This window comes from Lepisosteus oculatus, chromosome 25 (assembly GCF_040954835.1).
Source record: "Lepisosteus oculatus isolate fLepOcu1 chromosome 25, fLepOcu1.hap2, whole genome shotgun sequence".
In the NCBI taxonomy this organism is placed as follows: domain Eukaryota; kingdom Metazoa; phylum Chordata; class Actinopteri; order Semionotiformes; family Lepisosteidae; genus Lepisosteus; species Lepisosteus oculatus.
In genome coordinates, this window is record NC_090720.1 from 9,191,596 (window position 1) to 9,198,187 (window position 6,592).

The following is a 6,592-nucleotide window of genomic DNA, read 5'->3' on the forward strand; positions in this document are numbered from 1 at the left end:
ACGCCATCTGTACCCCTACATGGTAAAGGTCAAGACACCTTCTGGAATGGCCGAGTTCACCATTAGTGGGTGCCAAGATCAGCTAACCAAATTTGTGTTCCGTTTTCACCTGTAAAACTCGTTTATGAAGAACACGTTTTAGTTTTATTAACTTTTTTTGTGGTTTCACACCATTTTGCAACGTTAGAGCCTTGCAAAGCTCTAGTAAATGACAGGAATTTTCCATGCATGTTCTAACCAATTCATGGTTGCAGGAGAGCTGGAGCCTATCCCAGCAAGCAACAGGCGCAAGATGGGGTACACCCTGGCCAGGACCCCTGTCCATCACAGGGCAGATACGTACACACCAGGGCCAATTTTCCCAGAAGCCATTTTATCCTGCCAGAATGTCTATATAAGAGGACGCTGGGGCATCTGGAGGAAACCCTCAAAATCACAGGGAGAACATGCAAGCTCCACCCAGACAGCACCTCAGGAATTGAACCCAGGGCCCCGGTGCTACGAGGGAACAATGCTAAACACTGCACCACCCTGCCAGGATTGGACAATCTGATTAGTTTTAATTCACTTTGCTATTAAAAAGTCTTCAGAATGGTCTTTGTTTGGTGAACAAAACTCACCGGTTCAAACAGCATCTGTAGAACTGGGTTTATACAGGCTGTGTGTGTAGAAACAGTGCCGTGCAAAAGTATTCACTCCTTCCACTTCCAAATTGTTTTGAATAACAATTGATGACAACATTCTGAATTTGACATTTTTTATACAACTTCGAATGCTTAACGTGAAAACTTTAACAAGCGAAAGAAGTTAAATGTCTCTGAAAAAAAGGCAAAGGTGAATGAAAAACTGAAACATGTGGATTGCATAAGCCATCCACTTTCATCTTTTTAAACTATTCCAGAGCAGTGTTTGGCCTCATGTTTTGGGTCATTGTGCTGCTGAAACGTGGATTTTCACCCCAGACCCATATTTGCAGTTTCACTTCAGTGCTTTATTACATATTCCTTGTGAGACAGTGAGATCTGCCACATCGCCTTACATGCCCTCTTTGTTGAGTGCCTGAGATATTATCGGGGACATTTTCTCCCATCTCAGCCACTGAGCTCTGTAATTTCAGCCAATGCCACCGCTGGCCTCATGGTGGCATCACTGAGCCGTTTTCTCCTTGCCTGGCTGTTCCCTTGGAGGGGTCTAACTTCAGACCGCGTCTGATACACCTTCCATTTCTTAACAATCAATCTCTCCGCGCTCAAAGTGCTCAGTGTCTTTGAATTTTTCATACCCTTCTCACCATCTGTGCCTTGCTACAACCTCATTCGTGAGGAGTTCTGAAGCCTCAGTGGTCTTCATGGTTGAATCAGTGCTCACTACCTGACTGAGGGACCTGACAAAGAGGCCTATTCACCCAGCGTACCCCTTCACAGGGGCCACTTCACTAAACCCCTTGGTTTGGCACAGTACTTTTGTGCACCTCAGCTAAAATAGGCTTACTACAGCAAAGGGGTGAATGCAATCAACACATTTTGCTGGGTTATTAAAAAAAATCTTTTTTCACCCACAGTATAAAACTGTTTATTCCGAGCAGTCACGTTTTGATTAAACAATATCTGCCTTTTACAAAACGTTAACATCATTTGCAATGCAGCAACAACCAGAGACATCATTAAAGAGGGTAAATATATCTTCAAGGAACTAAGTACTATTACTGCTGATATTCTATTCTTTCTCCAGCTGGGGCATTATTCCTCTATTCTTGAATCTGTCAGGGTGCCGCTAATCTTTTCGCCTGACTGAATGTAATTTACCCAGTAACGCTGATTATATTGGAAGGTTTTAAGCTTTTGCATAGCAAAATCAACACGACCCCCCACAGTAGATCTATAGGAACAAGGCTAGATTATAAACCGTTATTTTGCCTGGGCTGTACTCTGTCTTTTGATTAATCAGAGATGTGATTGGTTTTGTCGGGTTCCCTGTTGGTGACGGTTCTGCGCTGTACTCCCTTGAGCCGTTTTAAAAAAGCACGACTCTGACACCCGACACTTCAGATGGGCAAACGGTTAATTCCACGCTGCAAGGCAAAAGCAAGACGGCGCACAAAAAAACACGAATTTTCGACTGTGGGTCTGGACGTGAACCTGAACCTTTCTTCAGGCGCGGGATACGGCGCTGACCCCTGCTCTCCGCTCTCACCTAGATGAAACGCGCTAAATCCACAGGCCTTTACTGAATGAACTACGCGGCAAGTCGTAAAAAAAAAAAGAAAAGAAAGAAAAAGACAGAGAAAAGGGACCTTACACCACAGCTGTCTATTCGTCGAAAGGGCCCCTCCGACTTTAGTCGACAAACGCTATTCGCTCGCTAGAGTCCGGCCGGAGTCCGGCCGCGTGGCGGAAGTCCTCGCCTCGCCCGCGTCCGCGCACGCGCGCGCCATGGGGCCCGTGGGACGGCGCGCGCGGGCCGGGCTCTCCCGCCGCCGCACCAAGGAGACATACTGTATAATCGCCACCCCCCGGGCCGGCCGCGCCTTGAACTGTCTTTGACCGGTTAAAATGACCCTCTCCCCCAAGCAGGCAGCGTCGGAAGTTGATTTGGCCAAGTTTGCCCTTGTGAATTATTTACTTTCCCAGGCGGTTATATGACGGGTTTGAAAGCGAGACGCTGGCCTGCGCGGCCCTGCGTGTTGCGCGTTATCTGTCGAGGAGACTGAAGAAAGAAAGGAAACCCAGTTCCCTTCACTTTAATTTAGTGGGGGGAAAAAAAGACAAGTTTTAAGATGTTCTCCCCTCTTTTGGTCCTCGACTCGTCTCCGGGAAGCTGGTCTCTTAATACATCACGAGGAGAGGGTAGGTTTTCTTCTTTGGCAACACATTTTCCCTCCGAAACGTAGCATCTCGCTTCCACAACGGAACAAGCGTGGTCCCCTGTGTTTTTTCAGTCCGCCTGAGTCAGTGGCCCGAGAAGAAGAGCTGGTGCCGCTCTTTCTCGTCCTGAAGTCCGGGGAACCGGTCTCTGAGGCGGCGCATGAGCCCCAGAGAGAGACACTTTCACCGGGAACCGACTCACATTTTGACGCTACTGCAGGTAGGACCTCCGCTGCCAAACAGTAAGGGGCCTGTTGCTTTCGCTATCCTCAATAAAACTGCTGTCAGAAAGAACCCCCGTTTTCCGAATCTGCACATTTAGTAAAGGAAGACAGAAAAAGCGCTTTCATACCCGCTTGCACCAAAAAAATGACAATGCAACAGGACGAACGCGATACTGACAGCGCCAGAGGCGTTACCGCGACCACGTATAAAGTCAAGCGCGCACTCCCGACTTCAGCAGTCCCTAAACACACTTTCAAACCCCGCGTCTCTCTTGTCTGCTCCTCACTGGTGAGGTATTCGTATCATAGCGCGCTCACCAGCAATGGAAAAGGTCAAGATTTTTGGAAAAAGTCTGCACGGCATCAATCTCGCTGGCTTTAAATATCTTTTTTTTTATTATTATTTAAATAATGCCGGTGGTGACGGCGCACTCGGGCGCAGTAACATTTAATCCATTATCTGCGAACGGATTCCAATTAGCGTTAAAATATGTTCATTAATCCGTCAATGAATTATCTAGTCACACATTCGCCGTTGCATCTGGGTGGGTCCCGCGCTCGGGCGTGCAATTAAGTGTTTTAAAAATAGCATCCGAAGTACTTGTTTCTGAGAGTCTTTCCGGATGCGAATACGCAGGGGACACTGACACTGTTTGACTGCGGTCATTAACCACCGCATAATTTCTCACGTTCGGTCGTAATACCCTCATAGTGTGAGCATATACTACAGCCTCATAAACAGGCAGCCCCAAGGGGAATAATCCTCGCACGAGTCTGACAAATGTTAGTCATTTATATTCAGGGGATTTAGTCTGAGCCTCATCTGCATGACAGCGGTGTAGTAATCACAGTCTGATTCCACGCCGAAAGAATGTTTCGGGCTTTGAGTAAACAGAGGCGGAGAGTTAATTAATGGTCAGCGTATTGTCCCCAGTGTGCAAGGAGAGGCGGCTGTCGCGCGCTGCGGTTGGCCCTGTGACATGACGTCATCGGCGCCGCCGCGGAAGTCGCACCTGCGCTCGCGCCCGGCTTGCAGAACTTTCTCTTCTAGGCGTTCAGATGCGCACCTTCGATTTAAGAAGTCTGAAAGTTTGTTATGCGCTGCAAGACGGAGTAAGGAAAAAAGAACGATTGTTTATAATCGATCTGTTGATTATAAATACGCTTGTAAGATGAAAATGCAGTATTACTTAAATCTCCGTTGATAATGGAACAGTAACAAGGCAAAAAACACAACTCACGTTTGTAAAAATGTTGACATTATTGTGTTTTGGGGTCCTGATTTGTAATTACTTCTGGCAGTGTTATGTTTTGGTTTGTGGTTGTTGTTTTTTTTTTTTTGTTTGTTCACATCTTTTTTGGATATACCTGCTCTCCCGTATGCGTATTATTTTATGTGCAATAAAAGTTTGGGAAAACAAAACTGCGTGGCACACCTGAATTCAGGCGTGTTCCTGTGGGGTCTGCCGCTGGGATCAAATGTTGTTGTCCCATGGAAGAAAACCTCTATTATCACATAATCAAGAGGTTCCTTTAATGACATCACAAACCAGTCCCTGGGTTAACAACCGGCTGTGGTGCTGCATTCATTCAGTTAGTCAGAATGTCAAGTCTGCGGATTTCTCATAAGTCAAGATTGCTCTCCAGCGAACATTTCTTTCGAAGTCTAAACGGTCCGTTCTCTTTCGGGGTAATTGTCACGATGATGGGCTCTTGCTGTTCCACTATACAGTGTATGATTCCGCTGTTATCCCCCGGGAACGATAAAGGTTTATCTCCAGGCAATTTCGGAGATGCCTGCTTTCTGCGTTGACAACACATTTATTTTTCACAGATTCGTTTTCTGAATACAGAAACCGAGTGCACATGCAGCAGAGATGGGCCTTTCGTGCCTCGTGTGCTGTCGCATTACTTTCAGTGTCCACCTGTTGAGTGAGCAGTGCGCTCTGGAGGCAGCCAGTGTCTCACAGACCTCATCCCCGGGGACCACTCCTTCTGCTGGCTTTCATTCCACCTGAACTCTAAGCCCATCCATCTCTTTTCTAGCTGTTATGCCGCGCGTGGAAATAGGGCACAGCGAATTCATAACTGCCGGAGTAGGTTCTGCAGAGAAGTTTAAATGGGCTTATTGAAAAATAAATGGAATAGGAGAGGAGACCTGGGAGGAGTCTGTGGGGGGGAGACCTGGGAGGAGTCTGGGGGAGGAGAGCTGGGAGGAGTCTGGGGGAGGAGAGCTGGGAGGAGTCTGGGGGAGGAGACCTGCGGAGGAGTCTGGGGGAGGAGACCTGCGGAGGAGTCTGGGGGAGGAGAGCTGGGAGGAGTCTGGGGGAGGAGACCTGGGAGGAGTCTGGGGGGGGATACCTGGGAGGAGTCTGGGGGGGGATACCTGGGAGGAGTCTGGGGGAGGAGAGCTGGGAGGAGTCTGGGGGAGGAGACCTGCGGAGGAGTCTGGGGGAGGAGACCTGCGGAGGAGTCTGGGGGAGGAGATCTGGGAGGAGTCTGGGGGGGGATACCTGGGAGGAGTCTGGGGGAGGAGACCTGGGAGGAGTCTGGGGGAGGAGACCTGGGAGGAGTCTGGGGGAGGAGACCTGCGGAGGAGTCTGGGGGAGGAGAGCTGGGAGGAGTCTGGGGGAGGAGACCTGCAGAGGAGTCTGGGGGAGGAGACCTGCGGGAGGAGTCTGGGGGAGGAGACCTGCGAGGAGTCTGGGGGAGGAGACCTGCGGGAGGAGTCTAGGGGAGGAGACCTGGGAGGAGTCTTGGAGAGGAGACCTGGGTGCCCATGGCAGGACTCCAAAACCTCGGGGCACTGTGGGAAATACACCCCGTGAGTGTCCCCCTCACTGTTCTCCAGACGCCACCACTGTCGTTACAATTAAACTCATCTCAAACCTCCACTGGACTGCGCTGAGACTCTTTGCACCCCTACACTCGACAGGCAGTCGCCCACACTGTGTGAAAGGGGGTTTTCCGAGCCAGACAGAGTGAGCCAAGCTCTCTGATCAGTGGCGACCCAGGAAAAGTGCTGCTCCAGGTGCCCTGGAGCATGAGGTTCTGTCGTCACCTTAACTCGTTTGCAAACAATATCAGAATCTGGATCATCGACCTGAATAATGAGGAACAGTGGCCCTGATACAGATCACAAACTACTCTGCTTATTGCAGTGGTCCAACCCGAGCATTTACCCCTTATCTGCAGTATACTGCCTGCTTTCTCTCCATTAACCAGCTATTAATTCAAGAACTTACATTGACTTGAATGCCCACCAATTGCATTGTAATACTCTGTCTTTTACGAGGGACTTCAACATCCTCCTGAAAACCTAAACATGCCGTTTAGCTCCACCTGAGCACTCCATTACATGATTAATGATAATTAACAGAGCTATGAGTAGGTGTGCTTGAACCTCCGGGACCAGGGCTGGTCACCCCCGACCTACAGTATGTCCTCAAACATGTGTAAAAACAGGTAATCGCATGCTATCAACCTCAGTCCGGGACAGTGCAG